Source organism: Cydia amplana, chromosome 6, assembly GCF_948474715.1.
Source record: "Cydia amplana chromosome 6, ilCydAmpl1.1, whole genome shotgun sequence".
NCBI lineage: Eukaryota > Metazoa > Arthropoda > Insecta > Lepidoptera > Tortricidae > Cydia > Cydia amplana.
In genome coordinates, this window is record NC_086074.1 from 10,026,421 (window position 1) to 10,048,890 (window position 22,470).

The window sequence follows — 22,470 nt, forward strand, 5'->3', positions numbered from 1 at the left end:
AGCCCAGAAACTGCGGTGCACCGCCCTTCGCATTCGCCCATTGCTTAACCATGGCGAGATTTAGGTGCCGGTGGACCGACTTCATTTGATCCTCACTCATAGGGTCCGAATTACGGATCCCTACTCGTGAGGACCCCGCTACCTCCCGGAAGCTAGGATGCCGAAGCTCCCCTGAGGTATCAGCGCGGATTTTCGGGGCCTTTTTCGCTGATCCCTGTGGAGAATCGTCCTCAGAGCGGACCCTTTTTACAGGGCCTTTCTCCGTGGCCGGCTTCTCCACAGGGATGTCCGCCCTAGGCTTACGGGCCATTGACAGGGCTTGCTCTTTGGCTACCCCGTCGCCCATAAGCCTGCGGAACCTCTTGCGAGCAGCACCCGACAAGCGTTTGTGTTTACGCGGCTCTTTGGCAGAGGAGCTGTCGCCGGGCGTGCCAGAGACGACGACGTCTCTATCGACCACAGCTTCACTCTCCCCTCCCTGGGAGCAAACCTCGGGCGTACTGGAGGCTTCTACAGCCTCCTTCGCTCCGACACGATCATCGGCCAGGATCGACTCCAGAGCCGAGGAAATGGCGTCTAAACTATCTTCTTCTTTTTCTTTTAAATTATCCATAAACGTCCCACGAGTAGCTAGGGAAAAGAGGTCACAGAACGGCAGAGCCCCGCTTGCCGACTGAAGGACTAGAATACTTCTACGATTCGTCCCGGTTTCGTAGAGACGCCGTTAACGACTGGTCTCGCCACCAGCCACGCATCCATCGGCACGGTACGTATGACACCTTGGATTGGCGGAGAGGTAATAGGGTAGGGTAGTGGAACAAAGGATGGAAGATAGGGGAGGGGGGGGGATAAGAGAGAGAATGGATTAAGATAGGAGTAGAGACGGGAAATGACTATTTGGATCACGGGATGTTAGACAGGAACAAAGGTAGGGGAAAAGGATTACCCGGCGGTTGGGACTGACACACCAGGTATGGCCCTCATACTTGGCTGCTAGTGGTCCGGGGTTGTTGGTAAATAATGCGACGCCCGTCGCGACCACTAGCATTTCCGGGGTGTACGACCCACCCAGCAGTGAACCCCGGGCGGGTTCGACCCTGATCCGCGGCGGCAGATCCAGGGTCGACGGGGACGTGTATGAAGGACTTGAGTGAGTAGACCTGTAGCTCAGCGTCGCAAACCTGAGCGTGCCTACCCCCTCCTACACCCCAATTTGCTTGGATTATTTGGCCCTGTGACACTGCAACCCGGCACACTACAAGACACCATCTTCACTGAATTACTTTATTTAATACTTTTCGTCCTAATCCGTGTATATTTTTCAATTTGAAAATTACCGTGATACGCTCTTGGCCGTCAGCGGCCGTCGTCAAACTCAAAAGTGGTTACGTTTTCTCATTGGTAGTCTGACTCTTTCGCACTCATGGGATGTTCATATACGTGATGGCTTCCCTTTCGCACACTTAAGCAGCCTGTCAAGCGCGAGCGCGGATTCTAGGTCTCTGGAAAATATGGCCGCGCAAGCAATCAAAGACGCAATAAAATCAGAAGTAAGCCCCACTACCTCAAATGAAGCTAAATCAGATGAAATCCCTTTAAACACCCTCTTGAGGTTGATACCCGAATTTGACACAGCGCACCCCGCACAGGTTTATAGATTCGTACGTTCATGCGACTCTGCGTTCGAATTAGCTAACACTTCTCAGCAACCTGTAATACTCACATATGCCTTAAATAAAATCTCGGGACATAACTCGTCAGATGTTTTTGCGAAAAGATACCTATACTGGGTCAACCAAATCTTGTCAGTAAATAGGAACATAAAAAACTATACTCATCCTTTTCTTTTGAGTGCTAGTACTAGTGTTAGACAAAGATAATATGATTCTGTCCGTCTATGTTTGAAATCAAACAGACCTTTGACACACTATAAATTGGTCGGAACTTAAAACCTTTTTAATACAAAAATTCTCACAAACAAAAACGTTGACGCATCTAAATCTAGAATTACAATCGCTATTTCAAAAACCGAATGAATCCGTTACAGATTACTTCCATAGAGTTGATTTGTGTCGTAACAAGATCTTGGATAAATTAACCGCCGAAATCTCAGATTTATCATTGGTAGGTCGGAAAAGTAGCACCGAAGAAACCGCCCTCAGTGTCTTTGTGAACGGTGTCAGCTCTAATCTGGGCTCTATGTTAAGGACAAAAGGTTTTACAACCCTCTCTGAAGCCGGGACCTTTGCAATCCAGGAAGAGAAAATCCAAAATATGAACCAAGCGCGACAGATGCTATTTAAAAGCAACAGAGCCCCAGCTTACAGCAACATCACGCGTCGACCGATGCCAGTTAATCAAACATCACCCCTTCCAACGAGTACACAATTCAACACGACAAGACAAACCAAAACCTGCAATTATTGCAAATAACCAGGTCATATTATCTCTGAATGCAGGAAAAGAGCTTATAATAACAATATCAAAAATCAACAGGTAGAGCGTCCTACTGCCCCAGTTCGTATCAATAATTTAAACTCACAGGCGGCCGAGAACATGGGCTCGTACTCGGGAACCGCTACGCTATTTTTCCCGAATGCCCTGACACATATGTCGAGCCAAGACGTAGCCCCGGAGGTTCAGGCGGCCATGCAAAATCTACAACTTCAGTAGGCACACAATTTAAGGTTGTTCCAAATATGTACTTCGCATTGCGAAATTACGCGACCGCAAACAAACCCAGTCTATCGGAGACACTTGCGCGACGCATCCACACAAACTCTAGAACAACCTAACGTCACAAAAAATCAAATATCAGAAACTCCTAAATCTACTAAATCACTAAATCAAGTTCCAGAATCTCCTAAATCTATGACGCTACAAAATCAAATATCAGAACCTCCTAAATCCACTAAATCACTAAATCAAGTTCCAGAATCTCCTAAATCTATGACGTTACAAAATCAAACATCAGAACCTCCTAAATCCACTAAATCACTAAATCAAGTTCCAGAATCTTCGAAATCTATGACGTTACAAAATCAAATATCAGAACCTCCTAAAGCCACTAAACCACTAAATCAAATTCCAGAATCTCCTAAATCTATGACGTTACAAAATCAAGTATTGGAACTTCACAAATCTATCGACCTCTTGCTAACTCAATTCATCAATGTAACAGAATCTCTTTCAAAATCCACTAAATCTTTATTGCAACAAACTTCGAATACAAACGAAACTCCAGAAATAAACGCGGCGCCTTTTACCTCTAATAATTCGAACTCCGAAAATAACTCTATGGAAACATCCCAAATCAACTCTAACTCAATTGACGATCTTTCAAATTCAGACCAAATCACGAAGACCTCCAAATCAAAACATCGTTCAAAATCACAGCGGAAATCAAAATCTAAACAAAAATCTAAAATTCCCCAAGAAGTATATACTATAAATACATTGAACATACCTCCCGAAGATCTTAAACATTGTGTATTTCACATCGAAGGCGAACCGGTAACCTTGTTAATAGATACCGGAGCGGCCATCTCAGTCATCAATAAAGACAAAATCGGCTACAATAAAATCGACACGTCTAGAATCGCCTCAATCATAGGTGTATCTAACACAAATTCCACCGTCCAAACTTACGGCGTCTGTAATATATCGCTAGATCAATTTCCCAAATTCACATTTCACGTAGCTAACCTTAACATCCATGCTGATGGCATATTGGGACACGACTTCATGTCCAAATTCAATGTCGATATCTCATACGAATCTAAAACTCTGCGAATACGCGACAGAACATACAAATTTCTTACTCTAAACGATTCTAAAAAATCCTCTTATGATAACAACAAACAAACCCTCAGACAAAGATCAGAAACTGTTATCACTTGCCTAACTAAAGATATCTCAGACGGAACAGCAATCGTAGACAAACAATCCATTGACGATAACTTAACTATTCCAAACGCACTCGTTGTTATCAAAAATAATCAATTCCTAATAACGTGTGTAAACTCCAGCAATGAAGACAAAATTATATCAATTCCCACCATCCATGTAGACTCGATAAATGAAGTAGACTCTAACCAGTATCAACTCCATACATTTAACTGCGGTAACAACATAAACACTCGACCTCAAAATCTTAATAATCTCTTAATAACGAAGAAAAAGAATCTTTAAATAAAATCGTCACAGAATTTTCCGATATCTTTTATACTGAAGGTGAACCTCTGACGTTCACAAACCATACAAAACATTCTATACCCACTACTTCTGAAACACCCATTAATACGAAAACCTACAGATTCCCACAAATCCACCAACAAGAAGTCAAGACCCATGTGGATAAAATGCTCAAACAAAATATAATAAGACCAAGTACGTCCCCTTGGAGCAGCCCCATCTGGGTTGTGCCTAAGAAATTAGACGCCTCCGGAAAGCAAAAATGGCGCGTTGTCATCGATTACAGAAAATTAAACGACGTCACTATAGGAGATAGTTACCCACTACCTAACATCACTGACATCCTAGATAAATTAGGTCATTCAATCTACTTTACGACCCTAGATCTTGCATCTGGATTTCACCAAATAGAACTAGACCCAAAGGACATACCTAAAACAGCTTTTAATACACCATATGGGCACTACGAGTTCTTAAGAATGCCTTTCGGTTTAAAAAATGCACCTGCTACCTTCCAACGCGCAATGGATAGCGTTCTTTACGGCCTTCAAGGTGAACGGTGTTTCGTTTATCTGGACGATATCGTTATTTTTGCATCTAGTCTCCAGGAACACGAAGATAAACTAACAGAAGTTTTCAATCGTTTGAGAAAATGGAGCCTTAAAATCCAACCTGATAAATGCGAATTTCTGAGAAAAGAAGTGGCTTACTTAGGTCACATAATTTCTAGCGAAGGAGTCAAGCCAAATCCCGAAAAGGTAAAATCTGTTCAAGATTTCCCAACTCCCAAATCATGCAAAGACATCAAGTCATTCCTAGGACTAGCAGGCTATTACCGTAGGTTCATAGCCAATTTCAGTAAACTTACGAAACCCATGACGAGCCTTTTAAAGAAGGACGTACCTTTTATTTGGGGACCTGATCAACAGAAAGCGTTTGATTCATGCAAAAACATTTTAACAACTACTCCTCTATTACAATACCCCGATTTCAGTAAAGAATTCGTACTCACGACAGACGCTTCCATTCATGCCATCGGAGCTGTCTTATCTCAAGGCGAAATAGGTAGAGATTTGCCTATAGCTTACGCATCCCGTACCCTAAACAAAGCTGAAACTAACTACTCAACCATAGAGCGAGAATTATTAGCAATAGTATGGGCAGTGAAACATTTCCGACCATACCTCTTTGGTAGGAAGTTCAAAATAGTCACTGACCACAAGCCCCTCACTTGGCTATTTTCAATTAAAGACCCAGGATCCCGTCTCGTTCGATGGAGACTAAAACTTGAGGAATTCGATTACGAAATCGTATACAAAGCTGGGAAAATGAATACTAACGCAGATGCACTTTCCCGTCCACCAATTAATAACATAGGAATCAATGACCCTAAATCAACATCCAACGACTACTTACAAACACATTACGAACAATACGTATCACAAGGTTGCACACCAAATTCCCACTTGCTAAAAACAACCCCCGAAAGACTCTTAGACGTCCGACACAAAAATATATTCATTCCAATTCCATGCAAAAACGCCGATCTCGATCATTTGTTCAATGAAGCTCTAGGTCTATGCCCACAAACTAGTACGTATCCTGACAAAAGTAAAAATATCTATGACATAGATCACCTAATCTCTGAAACTAAACAAAATCTTTACTTCTGTTATACTAGACCTTCATACTACGACCCCTGGGATGCCGAAAGTTATTTCAAGTCTTTACTAGTATGCCTAGAGAAAAACAATTTAGAAACCCTGTTCGTCCCAGATCTAAAGCATCATCAAACGTGCAAGCTACAGGAAAACTCATCTAAATCTGGTACTAAATTTAAAACCTATAGTTTAAAAATCTAAATCAATTTAAGTAAGACTTAGGTAAGATAGTTTACAAGTCAAAATACATTATCTCTCTTATATTATTAATAATCCCTACTTTAGCTTTATTGTATGCTCTTTGATAAAATTAATTCTATGTGTAGCTCTCTATAAATTATATAAGAAAATCAATGAAACTATTCTTTCTTGTTTGGTCGCTTTAATAAAACTTCACATGCACCATCAACCACATGTTGGCGAGACGACTAATAGCGAGGGACGCGTCTGCCGCTACGCTACACCATAATGCACAGACAATCCAACCTCTAGACATAGCATAGTCGCGCTACCCCCTCTGCCACACATAGGGTAGCGTTACTCCATCTTCGAGTCAATCCCGTGCCGTGATTGGTCCGTGTCTTTGAACGGACCAATCACGGCACGGGATTCGCTCACCTCGTCCCCCCGCACCCCCGTATTTTTGGCAGCATCGGTGTCATGAAAGAATTGGCCTAAGCTCAGTCTAGAGGTTGGATTGTCAGTGCCATAATGTGATATTTCATAAGATTTCGAGAATAAATTATAATTATTTAGTGTGAGTTAGGTTAAAATAATGGTATTCAGTAGGTAGTGATTAAAAATATGATCTATGTATACCCGAATATTTGTTAATTAATCTGTCGGTCGTCGCGAAAATGACCCTTCTCTCCTACCCGCAGATTGTAATGATAAAAGAGTATAAATATAATGTACCATGGGGTGGAAGATTCATTCTCGCTCGGCGCTGGAACGAGTAACACTAAATTTAGCACGAAGGTTACTGCTTGTGAACTTAAGATTGTTTAAGAGTGTACGTAGAAGTAAGTAGTCGGAGTAAATTAAAAGTAAATGATTGTACCAAGGACTTTGATTCATCACAATAATATGGAACAAAGTAGAATGGGCCCAGAATCCAGGGTTTTGAGATACCATTTTCCTGCGGAGAATTAATTGCTTAAAATGTAAGCCTTAAATACTAATACCATTACTTACACTGCCGTTTGTTATACGTGCAGCAGTTCCGGAGTTTCTCGCGCTCCCGTGCCGTACATAATGGCGGGATTAAAAAGTCTGGGAGTCAACGAGATAACTTCTCAGAGCCCACCTGGATAGAAAGTACTTATGAAGTTGTGAAAATCGCTCGTAATTCATCCCTAGTTCACAAACAAACGTGTAGGATGCAAATGCGCGGCGCTCGGGCCAGGCCGCGAGCTCATACTCGTTCAAATACGAGACCACCGACCAATTCCCAGCTTCCGTCTAGACAGAGATTATGTTAAATGGAATAAACTTTTATTTTAATTTTTAACTCAGCAAAAAATTACGTAGCTTGCTTTAGTATCAAAGGTGTTTTGGATAGCGCAGTTCTTTGATTACGCTTCTATCTGGACTGTTTGCAATACTCGGTAAATACAGACAGACGTTTCTGAATGCGATATAAGTATTTTGAATCAGTTGATAAACGACATTTACTCTTACACCGTGGGTAGGTAAGTATTCGAACTCTGTTCCAGAACTGGCATGTTCTAAATTGTCAAAACTAGGATTTTAGCCACATTTTAGCGTTTTCTTGATTAACTCCCCTCCACCGATCCTCTGTTATTCACCTTTCAAAACATAAAATGTTACGTACAAACATGCATATAAAAGGTATGTACCTAATTTAATTCAACGCCCTAGTTTTTCGAGTTGAAACAAATATAAGCCATTTAATACAAAACACAATAGAAATAAAATATGCCGAATGCAACAGATGGCAGAATTCATCGATTTGTAATGAAAGCCAATATACGCATTGTCAATACAAATGGTGGTCACCCAGTGACATACCCTACGAAAATATTTATAAAAGAATCACCAAATCTGGAGCGCAAATGTTTACTGCTTTCAAATCCCTCTAAATAGAAATTGCGGAAACTTAATATAAATCGTATAATCCATTCTCGTGTAGGGGACCTTTTGGGTGGATAAATCTCAATCGGGGGTGAGGAGTGAGACAGTGCAGCGAGCGGGAGGGTCGCAGACGTCAGACTGGGCTGCGGGCCCGACCATCTGCCGCGCCGTAAAATCGATATCATTATTTAGCAACCGAGCGATATTACTCACGTGGCTCTGTTGGTCCCGCACTCGCCGCCCGCTGCGGTCGGCGGCCTGCGAGCGCCATACAACGATGGTGCTGACGCTGCACAAATCGCACGAGGCGATCCACGAGCCCGGCCACACTCCGTGGGGCAGCGTCTGTGTGTTGACATTATCTCATTCATTTGGGGTTAGAAATGGGTCGCTAGGGGACTAAACTTATTTGTTTGTGTTCCTTAAGCTCATCAGCGTCAACTAGGTAATGAGGCTCGGATGACTAATAAGTCACCCATAATGTTTGCATCTGACAAGCAATAGCTGTAGATTACTAGGTATTTGTCCCGTAAATTATTATTAAGTTGCCTAGAAGAGATCGCTTCTTAGCGATAAGATAGCCTCTTGCCACCTTGAAAATTCCATATCTCAACAGTAAAAAACGGAACCCTTATTATTAAGTAGGTATATAATCACTCGTATGCTTCTCTGTCCTTCAGTCTGTCACAGCCAATTTGCTCTGAAATTACTGGACCGAGTGAATGAAAAGGGCTGTTGTAATAATGTTTAATACGTATGTATTTTAATATAAATTAATTTGAAGTTGTTAATTAGGTAAAATTTTACCATAAAAAATATGAGTATATACCTGCCTAAACCGACTTCAAAAGGAGAAGGTGCTCCCCTCAATGCATCAGGGTCTGGTTTTTAGGGTTCCGTAGCCAAATGGCAAAAAACGGAACCCTTATTTATTTTATTCCTCGATTTCTCGACGACGGCAGGACCAATATGGACAGACGCAGAGACTACATAAACTATTCTAAAGCGATAAGGAAGACCGCGAGATCACCACACACGGGCGCAATTGGACAGTGTTATGGAATAGCGAACTAACTGTCGCTTGATCGCTTATTTCATAACACTGTCCAATTTACCTACTTTATATCCTACGCCGCGAGCAGCACTATACCGAGTTACCTACATACCTACACCATCATTTTCTACTACAACAGACCATGTTCATCCCTAAAGTTATTTTTTTGTGGATATTTTCAAAATTGCTACTCTGTTCATTTAAGTGAAAAATATGATTTCTTACCTAGTTCACTATCATGGTTCACTCCCGACCCAATAACTTTTTTATAAAAGTCAATACTTTTAGCGCTTACTTAATCTTAATGTAATGAATCAGTGAACTTTCCGTAGTAACAATTATAGGAACTACTGCTTCTAAATAATTACAATCACTTTGCTCCGCCTACCTGACTCCCGAAAACTTTCCTGATTAACTTCTGGGAGTGAGTTGGACGCGTGACATGTAAGCGAAGTGAGTTCGCTGAGACCTCGCTGTTGATAAGATTTGTGGGTCGAACATACGTGCCATGTGCGATTAAGTAAGTGGCCACTCGCGCTGGTTCCTATAAAACTTTGATTCTAGCGGGCACAGCACGGTTCCATTTTTATCGACTATCACTATGCCCGTCACTTTCGCACATGTAATACTTGTTAGAACGTGACAGGCATGGTGATAAACGATAAAAATGCTACCGTGCTACTAGGGTAGATTAACATGAATGTGTGTTATAAAGGATTTTAATTGTCGTGCAGTTCACTTTGAAAGTGAACGGCACGACAACGTGACAGACGACACGATGGTCTGTTATCTTTAACTATTGCTATAAGTTACATTAAGGCGCCGTAGGTTCACTCAGAAAAGTTTTTGAAAAAATCGCAGCGCTTTTTTTACATCATAATACGGTTGGTCGATTACAAAATATTGTGGTAGTGCTTGTGCGCATGACTTCAATAATTTCTTTGCTCGTTTTTGATTTTGATACAAAACGAACAAAACAAAAATATATTAATACAGTTAAAAAAAAATACAGAACTCTTTGTGGTATTTATGATAGTAAGTAAACTGAATTCCCTTGTTCTTTATTTTAAAGGGATTTTTGAAACTTCACTCATCGTAATTTTTAACCTAGCGATCATACTTACAAATAATATACAGTTACAAACGAATCTGGGGGCGATCACTAGTATTAGGGAAAAGTATCGATAATTTAATTTAACGATATAGAAACTCATAGAACCCGATGTCTGCTGATAGGTTTCTGGTTATTTTTATACATAGAGACGTGTTGATCGATCAACGAAATCGACTTTATAGGTACATTATAGATGTGTACATAGGTATATGTGTAAAACACCAAAAGTATGAATAAAAGGCTAGCGCTAGAGTCAAGTAAAGTAGCCAAACCAATTGCAGATATGTAAGTCTATCACGGAGCCAAGGCACACAATAAAATGTCTAGTGTGATCAATAGTAAATTTACGGTGAGAGTGGTATACAAAATATATTGCATTATAAGATTTTTAAAATGAAATCGTAGGATAAGGGATTTTTAAAGGCATATTAACAAGATGTAAATTATTTTGCTATATAAAGCAATAGAGGTTTTTCAGCGCTGTAGGAAAAAATTAGATTTCAATTGTCAATTTGGCTTTTACCCCTATTTCACCAAGCTGACAGGTACGACAATTGTCAAAAAAATGACAGACCTTTGTTTCACCACGCCAACATTTGTCAGTGACATATGTCGAGTGACAATTGTCAAGTGACAGGTGACAGATGACAATTTCGTAAATTGTTTTGTATAGAACTTCATATAAACATGACAGGTAGTTTGGTACAATTGTCCATATTAAATTTAATGACAATTATTTTGTGAAACTAGGGTAATGTTTACTAGTCGACATATTTATCAATTCTTCACAAGAGATCGTTAATTGCTTTCGATGTGCCGTGTTCTCATCACTAACATGATATTGATTGAGATCCCATCTGTGTCCCGACCCCATTTAATGCAGCGTATACGTACATTATTTGTTGATAAGGCGTCAAAGCATTATTTTTTGTTTGTTTTAAGTAATTTTTTCTGCAAATGCAAAGTCAGTGACGTCAAAGTAGGAATCTATTCGTACTTTATATATTCCCTTGTATAAGAATATTACCACTATTGCTTTCGCGGAGATTCATTTTCTAACTAACCAAAACCCTAACTTTACTGTTAGTGCCCAACTTCGCCTAAGTAAATTATTAAAAAAACCATACCTACTTAAACATACCTAATTACGCTACGGGTCCCCAACTTAGCATTATAATTTTTTTAAATTATGAAAACTATACTGAGACTTATTCCAAATCCTAAATGTTGAATTACTAAACGCCTTCATAGGCAACAATTACAATTTATAATGGAATTATGATTTAATGCTAGTACATACAAATTTAAAAGCGATTTAAAGCCATTTTTATTTGTACCCTAAAGGCGAAATTAGGGTACACAGTTTTGCTAACGTTTATTTTCAATGAACTGCAACAATGATAACGGGGTTTGCTAACAACGAAAACACTACAAGTGTCACCCAAACCTGACACAGCTCCGATCTCATGTCAAGAATTACCGACAAATTGACAAATATGTCGACTTATAAAAACTACTCTTGTTCCACCAAATCATTGTCATTAAATGAAAGATGGACAATTGTAACTAAATGCCTGTCATGTTTATAAGCACTTCTATACAAAAACAGTTTACGAAGTTGTTACTTGTCACCTGTCACTTGACAATTGTCACTCGACATATGTCACTGACAAATGTCGGCATGGTGAAATAGGGGCGGTCTACAACGTCGGCTATACATGAGTTGCTAGAAGATATTGCCGAGAGCAGAGAGAAGAGGTTGCCCGTGACAGCAATATTCATGGACATGTCAAAAGCGTTTGACTATGTCCAACATAGACGTGTGCGCCGATTAAAAAACGATCGGCGGCGGCGTTTGCCAAAAAATCGGCGGCGGCGGCGTGAAATCGGCGTGACCTTGACTTTCAGGTTTCTAAAGAAAAATCATAAATTGGTCGTTTTTCTTTGAAAATTGATTAATCCAGGTTGGTGGTAAGTGAACTACGTAATCTACGTATAGTTTTGAATAGGTTGTGAGTAAAATAGGGTCGCGTTTGTAAATGAATATAGGATATAATAACTTGATTTTCCTAGTAACTGGCTTGCATTAAGGGGTTACTTGGTCCCAGTGACTTTAGATCCGATCTGTATCTCTCTGTAACTCCGTTTACTCATGCAGGCTTTCCATGGGTTATCTTTAAATATCCTTAAACTTTGCTAGACTGGACTGCTATGACTTCCCTTTAATGGTGTTCTTGTCGTACAAGCACCAGGCTCACTGAGCCGTATCTTCATCTTTCTCGTTTTCTCATTGCTGAGGATTGCGACCACCTGTAATTTGTCACCATTTCGTGCGGTTGCGGCCATAAGCCGTGTGGACTGCATGGTGCAGACTGCCCCCAGCCATCGACTATCTCATGGCCCCTCTTCACGATGGGCCAACGCCGGCCACTCCAAGGGACGCATTTATGCATTAGAGGGAGCAAGTGATATTGCTAATATCTCATTCTACCGCATGGCTGCGTCCCTTGGAGTGGCCGGCGTTGGCCCATCGTGTAGAGGAGCCATCACACATGCTCCACTCCGAGCACGTTTGCCATCCATCGAGCCTTAATTCATATGTTTCTCCACATCTTGCGTTGGAAACCGCATAAAATGTCCGAAGAAAAATGTTGTGGGTTGTGGAGAGCCGAGTGGCGATATTGAGCTCTCTGAGAATTAAGGGGTTTGTTCTTCTCACTGTCCTAGGTATAAGCAGCAGTCTTCGCCAACGCTACATCTCAAACGTCACACTTTTTGAGACTCCACGTTTTGGCATCATACTAGAATATTGACAAGATGAGAACTCGTACTAAGTGCACTTTAGTTGCACGTCGAAGCCATAGCACTCTTAGCCATGCATGCCAGATCTGCGGCATATCTTAACGGTGCAACCGCCGGCATTGGTTACAACCCAAGATATACAAACTACTTAGCTCGCTTTATCGTAATCGCCGAGTGCGTCGGTAACTCGGAGTACTTTTTCCCTGTCTACTACCACTACTTTGGTCTTGGAATGGTTGATCTTAAGACCTCTCTAGAACTTTCAACTTCAATTTTCTTAAGAAGAGCCGCCATTTCAATGTATTTCTTGATGTTATTCCTGTGAGCCAGTCAACAATAGTAAAGCAATGATGATGATCGCAACATTAGCTAGTTAGTTGTTCTTTTCTGTCGCAACTTGCGGTCCCATGGTACATAAGCCCTGTGATTTACTTGCCTAGTTAATTGCAATCACTTCGTATGTGAGGTGAGGGCATAAAACGTCCATAATTGTCTAATAGTTGTATGAGAATACACAATTAACAGGAAAAATCCTACTTCATATATTACTCCCATATCTTTCTTGACGCTAAACACTGAGGATTACTCAGTTACTTTAATCGGTGTGTCAAATTGTTTGTACTACTGGCTTAAATCTGTTTCATTTAATAAGTAGATGATACAAATTCGACAACTGTAACAATAATACAAATATATCCTAATTTTAATCCAAATACCAAGTTAGAATAGCTGATTATAAACACTCAAGGTCACGCCGATTTCACGCCGATCATTTATCGGCGGCGGCGGCGTGGCAAAAAAACCCGGCGGCGGCGGCGCGCCGGCGCGGCGCACACGTCTAGTCCAACACAATATTCTATTAGACAAATTGCATAAATATGGCATACGTAGGATCTGTGCGGACTGGATAGAATCGTATTTAGTGAACAGGCAACAGTTGACCGAAACCACAAAATACTGTCCTAAGACTCAAACTACAGTAAAGTTTCACTCTGACGTTGAAATCGTAAAACAGGGTGTTCCACAAGGCAGTATACTTGGTCCGTTATTATTTCTTGTATATATAAATGATCTACCTAATATTACTAAGCACAAAGTAACTGTGTTTGCTGATGATTGTTCCGTTGTTGTTTGCTGCAAAGATACTGCTACTTACGAGTTTGAAGTAAATACTGTTTTCCATGATATTAATGTTTAGCTAGATAATAATAAGTTAAGAGTTAATTTAAATAAAACAAATTATATGGAATTTCATGCTCCTCAGGGTAACCCCACAAATATCAACATTATGTACCTATAACAAAAATACATAGCGTAACATCTTTGCGATTTTTAGGCGTTATGATAGATTGTCACAATAGTTGGGAAGTCCATATTGAACACTTAATTAAGAAATTGACTAGGTTTATCTTTGCTCTGCGTAGATTGAGGAATATCGCTTCCAGGCAAGCATCGATATCGGCATTTCATGGCCATATAATGTCCAACCTCCGCTATGGCATCATCTTATGGGGCAATTGCAAAGACATTAACAGAGATTTTAAGCTGCAGAAAAAATGTGTAAGGGCGATCTGTAGCGCCCGAAGTAGAGACTCGTGCCTACCATTGTTCAAGGAATTACAAATACTAACGGTCCCCTCTTTATATGTATATGAAATCTGTCTTTATGTGAAAAAAAAATCTACACAAGTTTAATATACAAAAAAGCAATCCGAGAATAACGTCCAAACTCCATGGCTGTAACTTGTGCTATCCCATTGATCACAAAACAGCTTACTTTAGAAAGAGTGTGTTTTATATGTCTGTTCACACATTTAACCACTTGCCTAATGAAATTAAAATACTTGAACAACCTGACTTCGGACGTAAACTTTATAAATGGTGCTTAGAAAAATCTTACTATAAGTGACCACTTTATGTCTTCGAACAATAATTCGTACGAATAGTAATATTTATTAATTTACTCATTGACATAGTACCAATCATTTTATTCGTATCACATGTATTGGCATGATATTTGTGTAAGTATTGTACTCCGAATCGCGGTTGATTGTGATGATTCTACCTTAACATAATTTTAAGATCATTGTAACTCACAATATGACAATAAAGATTTCAATTTCAATTTCAAATTCAAGAATGAATCGGATTCTGGTTTTCAAGATTATTTGTGACCTGTGGTGTTCCCACTTAATCATTTGGGATTATCTTCTCGATGACAAGTTGACAACTATAATTTCCACCAGGTACATTTAGGTATATATATATATATTGACCAACGTATGAATCATGTGAGATAACTCAGACAACACCGGTTTGCACCCGTCATTGATCTCGGAATAAGTAATGTACCTACCCAATAAAATCGTAGTGACGTCAATAATGACGAGGCGGAGGCAAAGTTAGTTTGATGGAATGGCACGGTTGCAAGAAGTGAGCGGACAACCAATTAAGTACGTACTTCCCAATGTTGGTGGTGGTGAGGTTGTGGTGTGATGACCGACCGGGCCGGGTGAGTCACGGGAGCGAGCCACAGCGCGGACCAGCGCCCGCGCCGCGCCAGCGCGCCGCGCGCGGCGCGCGCGCCTACATTCCACGCGAACATTGCCTCCCCGCGATCGCAACCACTGATGCAATATTCAACTTTACTGCGTCCTTGCAATGCCGTAATTCATTGTAACAACTTTAATCGCTCCCGAGTCATTTTTATCATTTTCTCCTCCGCAGGTTCTACGCTTGCCTTCAAGGCCATTTTAGCGCCCTTAATTACGGCAAGCCGTGAAGGAATGACGGATCACACGATTTATAAATAGGTTGAGGATGGTAGCTATAGTTTATTTAATACTCGCATAAGTAACTGTGCAGATCTGTCGAGTTTCTTTGGCGACTAGATATTGTTATGTATTGAGCGCGAAACAAGAGTTATAAATCCACGTTAACGTTATACAAATAAGTGTAGTGTCGGTGCGGTGTAGCGGCTGTCACGTTGAGTGGCAAATTGGCGTTGTCTTCGCATTTGTTCCACGCGGCCGTCGCCCGCGCCGCTCAGCCTTGCGACTACTGACCAATGTCTATGTCATTGCCGTTCACTTTACGGAATTACGTTTACTTGGCTGCAATTTTTTTTAACGATAAGTTCATGGAAGTTTTAGGTTTTCAGTTATGATATAAATCTAATTGTAACTAAAGGTTAACCAAGTATTCGTAGATAGCTAATTACTTAATTAGTGTCCCGTAAACGCGTCAAATATCTGCATTTTCTTTTCTGTAACCATTCACAACAATAATTCAAGGAATGGTGGTGATTCAGCGTCTCGGCAAATAAAGTAGCCATTGTCGGTATTTAAAAAAAAGATCGTATATTTACACTGTTTCACTGTTAGTAGGTTAAACTTACGGTGAGCATCACGTCAGTAGCTAGGTAAATAGATGTTCAATGTATGTGGATGCCTACTGTCTGAGTAGCTGTATCGAATCGAACGGTGCTGTATTCAGTATTCAGTATGTATGCCGGCCCTAGGTACTGCAAGATGCCGGCCCTGCGTGGAAGAAGCGATAGCTGATAACCCCTTGGAACTCTGTCCGATGACTTCGCCAAGATTACTATTTCTCCGTTACCTACTTTATTAAGGTATGAGGTGTTTATGGTCTCAACTATGAATATTTTATAACTGTTACCCATTTTTAAATTAGACGAAACACCTTGAGTTCTTTAGGGTATATAAAAATCCATGTAAGTAGATAGGCATCTAGTATACTGTGTGGAAGAGTAAGGTGAATCTGGTGAATAGATAAATAGTACAATATTAGAACAGCAACAAAAATAAGATGAGTCAGTAGGAAAATACTTATTTTACTTACAGCGATGCTTAATAGCTAATTTAGCAAAAAATGGCAGGATGCGGAGTCGAAGGCGTGTCGAGTAGTCGACGACGCGCGGCGCGGGGCGCGAGGCTGCACCAGCCTGATTCTACCGCTCAACTTCACCGTACTCTGCTTTTCTAAGCAATATGTACTAAAATAGAGATCGTTTTATGTAGCAAAGACGCGTTTTTGTATATATTTATGCTTTTCAAGAACTTAACAATAGTTGCTGGAATATTGTTAATTTTAACGGGTAGTCACCTAATGGTCCATTGGGAATCTGCTAATTTTTGTATTAGTTTTGCAATCAGAATCAGGCGTTGCGAGTGTCCGCGGCTGTCAGGCCGGACTAACCCGTCGCTCCAGGTCAGCGCTCCAGCGGGCTATTTATAGAGGTGCCCCTTAAACAGAGTAATTATTCATTGATTAGCACTGCGAGGAATAGGGGATTGCGCCCGATAGCCATCGCGCAAACGAGAATGGTCGCTGGCGCCGCGTCGCCCGCGCTTCCCGCCGGCTAACTTTAACTCTAGATCCAGCAATATTGAATCGACCATAACAACCGCCTAAGCGCATTACGTAGGTAAATAACGAAGACCTACCTAACTATGCATCTCATAGTAGGTACTGTTGTTCTTAAGTATTACAAACAGAGCAATTATGTAATTACTTACTTCAAATTTTTTAATGTTAAGTACAGTTAGTAAACTATAAAAATGTATGAAAATGCTGTGAAATCGTGAAACTGTGAAATCAGCAGTAGTCTGGATTTGGACGCCACACCGCGGTATAAAATAAAAAAATAAGAATGCTTTTTATTCCGACTCATATCTAAAGTTTACATTCTAAAAGGTTAATATATTATTTGGTCAGCAAGATTCAACTTTGGTTGGCAGAAAAAACATGTCTCTCAGCAGTTTAATTGAGACGTATGCATATTAAGGAAATGGTAAAATGATATAATAAGGTGGGTTACGTTTGAAATCGGCAGATTTTTAACATACCACCATCCTCAAGGTCACCAAAATCTCAAGGTTACCAAAATGTCAAGGATAAGTGGGTTAGGTTAGGTTAGAACTGAGACCTTCACTGAAACCAACTGCTACTAGAAAAGTGGGTTAGGTTAGAACTGCAACCTTCACTGAAAGCAACTGCTACTAGAAAGGTGGGTTAGGTTAGGTTAGAACTGCGACCCACAGAGAAGCTAACAGCTACTAGAAAAGTGGGTTAGGTTAGATTAGAATTGCGACCTTTACAAACAGATCTTTAGAGAACTGCGACCAGACTGCGACCTTTAGAGAAATCACTGTCATTTGAAAATTTTAATGGTAAGAAATAGTAACAGTTTTACGAAATACATATTGGAGTTATTTTAGTCGAAGATTCTATGTCGCTAACCACGATAATGATTGGTTTTCAACCTCCAATTGTGATGCCAAATATCTATTTTCTTAGATGTTTTCCTCAAATGACCATAAAAGTAGGTAACAAAATTGGGTTCGTTTCAGTCGTCTTGTATTTAAGTAGGTAGATCATTTTTTTCTTCTGGCTTACTGAAGATTACTGATACAAATGAAAGTAAAATTAAATACATACCTATCTGACTGTTCTGATGAGTGATGACTGTGTTTTTTGGCAGAAACTTGTTCTATAATCGTAGCAACCTAACAAGGTTGCTTATTAATTCATCGATCGTTAAATAACATCACTTACCTTGATTGACAATATTGATTATAGTTTCCTAGTTTAAATATAACTCCTTGTTTTAGGCATAACAAGTTCGCCTTGTAAAGGTTAAAATGTAAATATACTCGTACATAGGTACATATATAAATGTCAACTAAATGAGGTAATAATTATTATAAAGGTTTTGTTTCTGTCAGGTATCTGACCAAGGAAACGTTATTAGGGTGACGCTAAGTTAATTTTCACGTCATGCTTGCAAAGATATGGCCAAAATTTTGGGGGAAAAACTGTAAAAGTACGTAAAATCCTTGTTGATTGTTTTGACTAGTGAAAACGGTTTTAGAGGGTTCATATTTTACATGGTGGTGATGCTTTCTTATTCTAATGGTGTTATTTGCTTTTGGTGTTAAGTATACGGTTGTTGTTTTGTTCTAACCTAAATAAGAATGAGGATCGAGTCTCAACTTGTTTTGATTTTAGGCGTGGTCTTCTCTTCCGGATGAAAAGAAGAGATGTCCAGTTCAAGTTGGGGTATTATAGCCACATATGGTCGTGAAGGCACACAGTGATGAAGATGTATCTATCACACGTGCGTGTTGAACCACGCTTTATTGTAGGTTCCGTACCTTCAAACAATACGAATAAAGCATCAAACAAAAAGCCATACAAGCAAGAAATGACGATTAATCTCTACACTTAATTGATTTTAACAAAAAGTACTTTTTTCGAAAAGTTAATACCTATCTATAAAGTAAAGTAATCCAAGACATTTAGTTTAGTTTTATTTCTTCGTTAACGTACGTCTTTGAGGGAAATTATACCACTTGATGTGCTCGATACGTTAGTAAATACCAAATAACAACTTCATAAAAACACAGGCCAATTCGAGTTTCAGTTATTCGATTGGACGTTTTGATCCTTGGATATATTGACTCCTTGGACGTTTTGACCTTTGGACATAGTGCCCTGGAAGGGATTGTTTTGACCGTCACCGAGGTCGGACGCGTCCCGGGAGTGTTTTTCAATGGTGTACGCTATACCATTTTGTCGCCAGATGTGCAGGCCGGGCCGGACCGTGCTTTTTTAGGGTTCCGTACCCAAAGGGTAAAAACGGGACCCTATTACTAAGACTCCGCTGTCCGTCCGTCCGTCTGTCACCAGGCTGTATCTCACGAACTGTGATAGCTAGACAGTTGAAATTTTCACAGATGATGTATTTCTGTTGCCGCTATAACAACAAAAACAGAATAAAATAAAGATTTAAGTGGGGCTCCCATACAACAAACGTGATTTTTGACCGAAGTTAAGCAACGTCGGGCGGGGTCAGTACTTGGATGGATGACCGTTTTTTTGCTTGTTTTGCTCTATTTTTTGTTGATGGTGCGGAAACCTCCGTGCGCGACTCCGACTCGCACTTGGCCGCTTTTTTTATACATATTGACCGCGCGCGTTTTGTGTTTCGGTTTCGATTCTATGATTCTATTCATTTTTATTAAAATATCGCATCCCGAGCAATGCCGGTTTAACGTATTTTTTGATTTTAAAATGTGTAAAGTCACTGCGCATACGCCGAAGTTAAACCTTAGCGAAGTCAAGACGAGTACGAGTTACCTGGTGAGAGATTTCCATTTTACCTCCAAATAACATGCTCGTGTGGATTGAGTCTCTGTATAATTGCATTGTCTGTTTTAAGCAGGGTAGCAGTACAAGCAATACTTGAACTATGATGAACACCTGCCTGTTGCTGTCTTTTTACGAGCAAATGTAGATGACTATCTTCACTCTTGCCCCAAAACAGGCAACTACATATTAGTATACCGAAAGATGCAGGTTAATAAAACATTACAATACCATCCCAACTTTGTTCTAAAATAACGATTTATCACGAGTCACGAGGGACGCTGCATATCTGGGACAAGCTCAGTGGGTTCAGTACACAAATTATTTTCCTTCGCACAAGTTTGGTTGGTGGAAGCTGTTAATTCAGATACGGTCGTGGCGCTTTCATGTGCTTGTATATAGCGGCAACTTTATTTTATTCCTAACTACTTGACTGGGTTAGGATAGAGGTCATTAAGTAAGAAAGATTCCTATGCCTGCAACTTAAAAAGGGAAGGGACCTCTTACGGAACCCACTGATCTCAATGTACAGCGAGGCATACTGGGCTATTGTAAAGGGTTGTAAAAGGTGAGCAAAATACGCAAGACAAAGAAACGAATCAAGATACAAAGCCCCGCAGAAGTCATGGCGGACATCGCTTCAGAATTTTGTTTATACTATCCGGCTTCAAGGGTCTTACAGCCCATCACAACATGTGCAGTTGCAATAAATACCAAAAAAAAGGGGACGGCTACTTACACCATGACCACGCCGGGGCACAAGGAATTGAAGGAATGTAATAGATATGCGGTAGAGACTTCAAAATAATACTAAACAATTGTTTTATATATTTATATTATCGATATGAATTGCAAACTAAGAGATACGTACCAAGTATGACCGTAAATGGAATTGTTGCATTAAGAAATGTGTAGTTAAGATACCGGAACGGGAAAGAGGGTGGTATGGGTCTTTAGCCCTAACTACCAAATCAAACCAAGTGAAACAGTATTAAAATAAATAAATGATTGAGTATTGAGTATTGAAAATATCTTTCTGTAATTTTTGTTGAATTCGTGTTTCTTAAATTAAGGTAATAGTGCAGTTTTACCATGCTCGAAGTATGTTGGTGTGCAAACTCTGTGTTTTTGCGGTTTTTTTGTGCTAAAAGTGTCTGTTGTGCAGTGCTCAAATCCATTTTTGTAAATCCTAGGTGATTAAACTACTACCTATCTTTATATTTAGTGATATAGCTAAATTGTGTTTTTTTGTGCCTACTGAGTAATAATATTAAAACAAGCAACAGCGGTTGCACTCCGGGAGTGCCGATAGAAGTGAAAACTCACCTCACTATGTTACCGACGCCCGGTAACACGATGCATACGTTTAGCGGAGGTATTCTATTTATTTATTATATATTATTATCATTCTCAAATAAGATCACACTTTTTCATTGACATGTTTATTTTACATACATGACAACGTCAAAATATTTGAACATAGGTAAAGAGTCTTGAAAAGGAGTCCGCAACATAAATGTCAAATAACAGAGTTTTTCTTTATTGATTTAAATGCCATTTAAATTATGAGTGGCCACCTTACGGGGCTTACGGTCACGTGATCGCCTTACGCCCCTTACGGTCACGTTATCGCCTTACGCTGTCTCGAGTTTATCATTTTTTCCCCACCTCAAAAAGTGCCCAGCGCCGCTAAAGAAGTTTTCACTTCAAAAAAGCGTCATTAAACCATTATACCAACTGGTAGATATTACTTACTCGTACCTCCCGGAAAAACAAGGTCCCCCAGACATTCCTTAATACATCTACAAGACCTGTGCTGCGCTACACATATTATACAACGGTACAAAATTCTTCGTCCGCCTTTCCGAAGCTCACCGTACGCTACGTACCTACCTATGTATAATTGGTCGTCAATCAAGAAACTTAAGGACTACTACCTACCTTCTTCATTTTCGCAAGAAAACGGGGAATATATAGACGGAATAACGTTGTGGAGTGAGTGCTACGAGTGTGTGTAACGGCGGTATTCCACCCATATTGACAACGCACCTCGGGACTGTTTGTCACAATCAAGAGAAAGAGGCACACCAAATCAATTAATCAGAACCAGAAGTAAATCAAATCCGCAGCAGAACTAATACGGAATCTCCCGTACTTCGCAGGAAGAAACACTAAGGTGAGAGCGGCTAATGAGTTGATTAATATCCGATATAACGTAAAAACGAGTTTCCAGGTTTCTACATAGGAGGGGAAAAGGGGAGGGTCGTAATGCCGTCACACGTCCACACACCTAGTATTTATTACACACCAAGTATAATATCTATCAAACTTATGCTGACTTTACGATGCCTTGTATTCTCGGCTAAAAATCTCCCGTCTCT

The 22,470-nt window shown here is 40.1% G+C and overlaps 1 pseudogene; it reads left to right on the plus strand.

Annotated features, from left to right (window-relative positions):
* The first annotated feature begins 1,511 nt into the window (after positions 1 to 1,511).
* Positions 1,512 to 2,673, plus strand: LOC134649142 (uncharacterized; annotated as a pseudogene).
* The last annotated feature ends 19,797 nt before the right edge of the window (positions 2,674 to 22,470 follow it).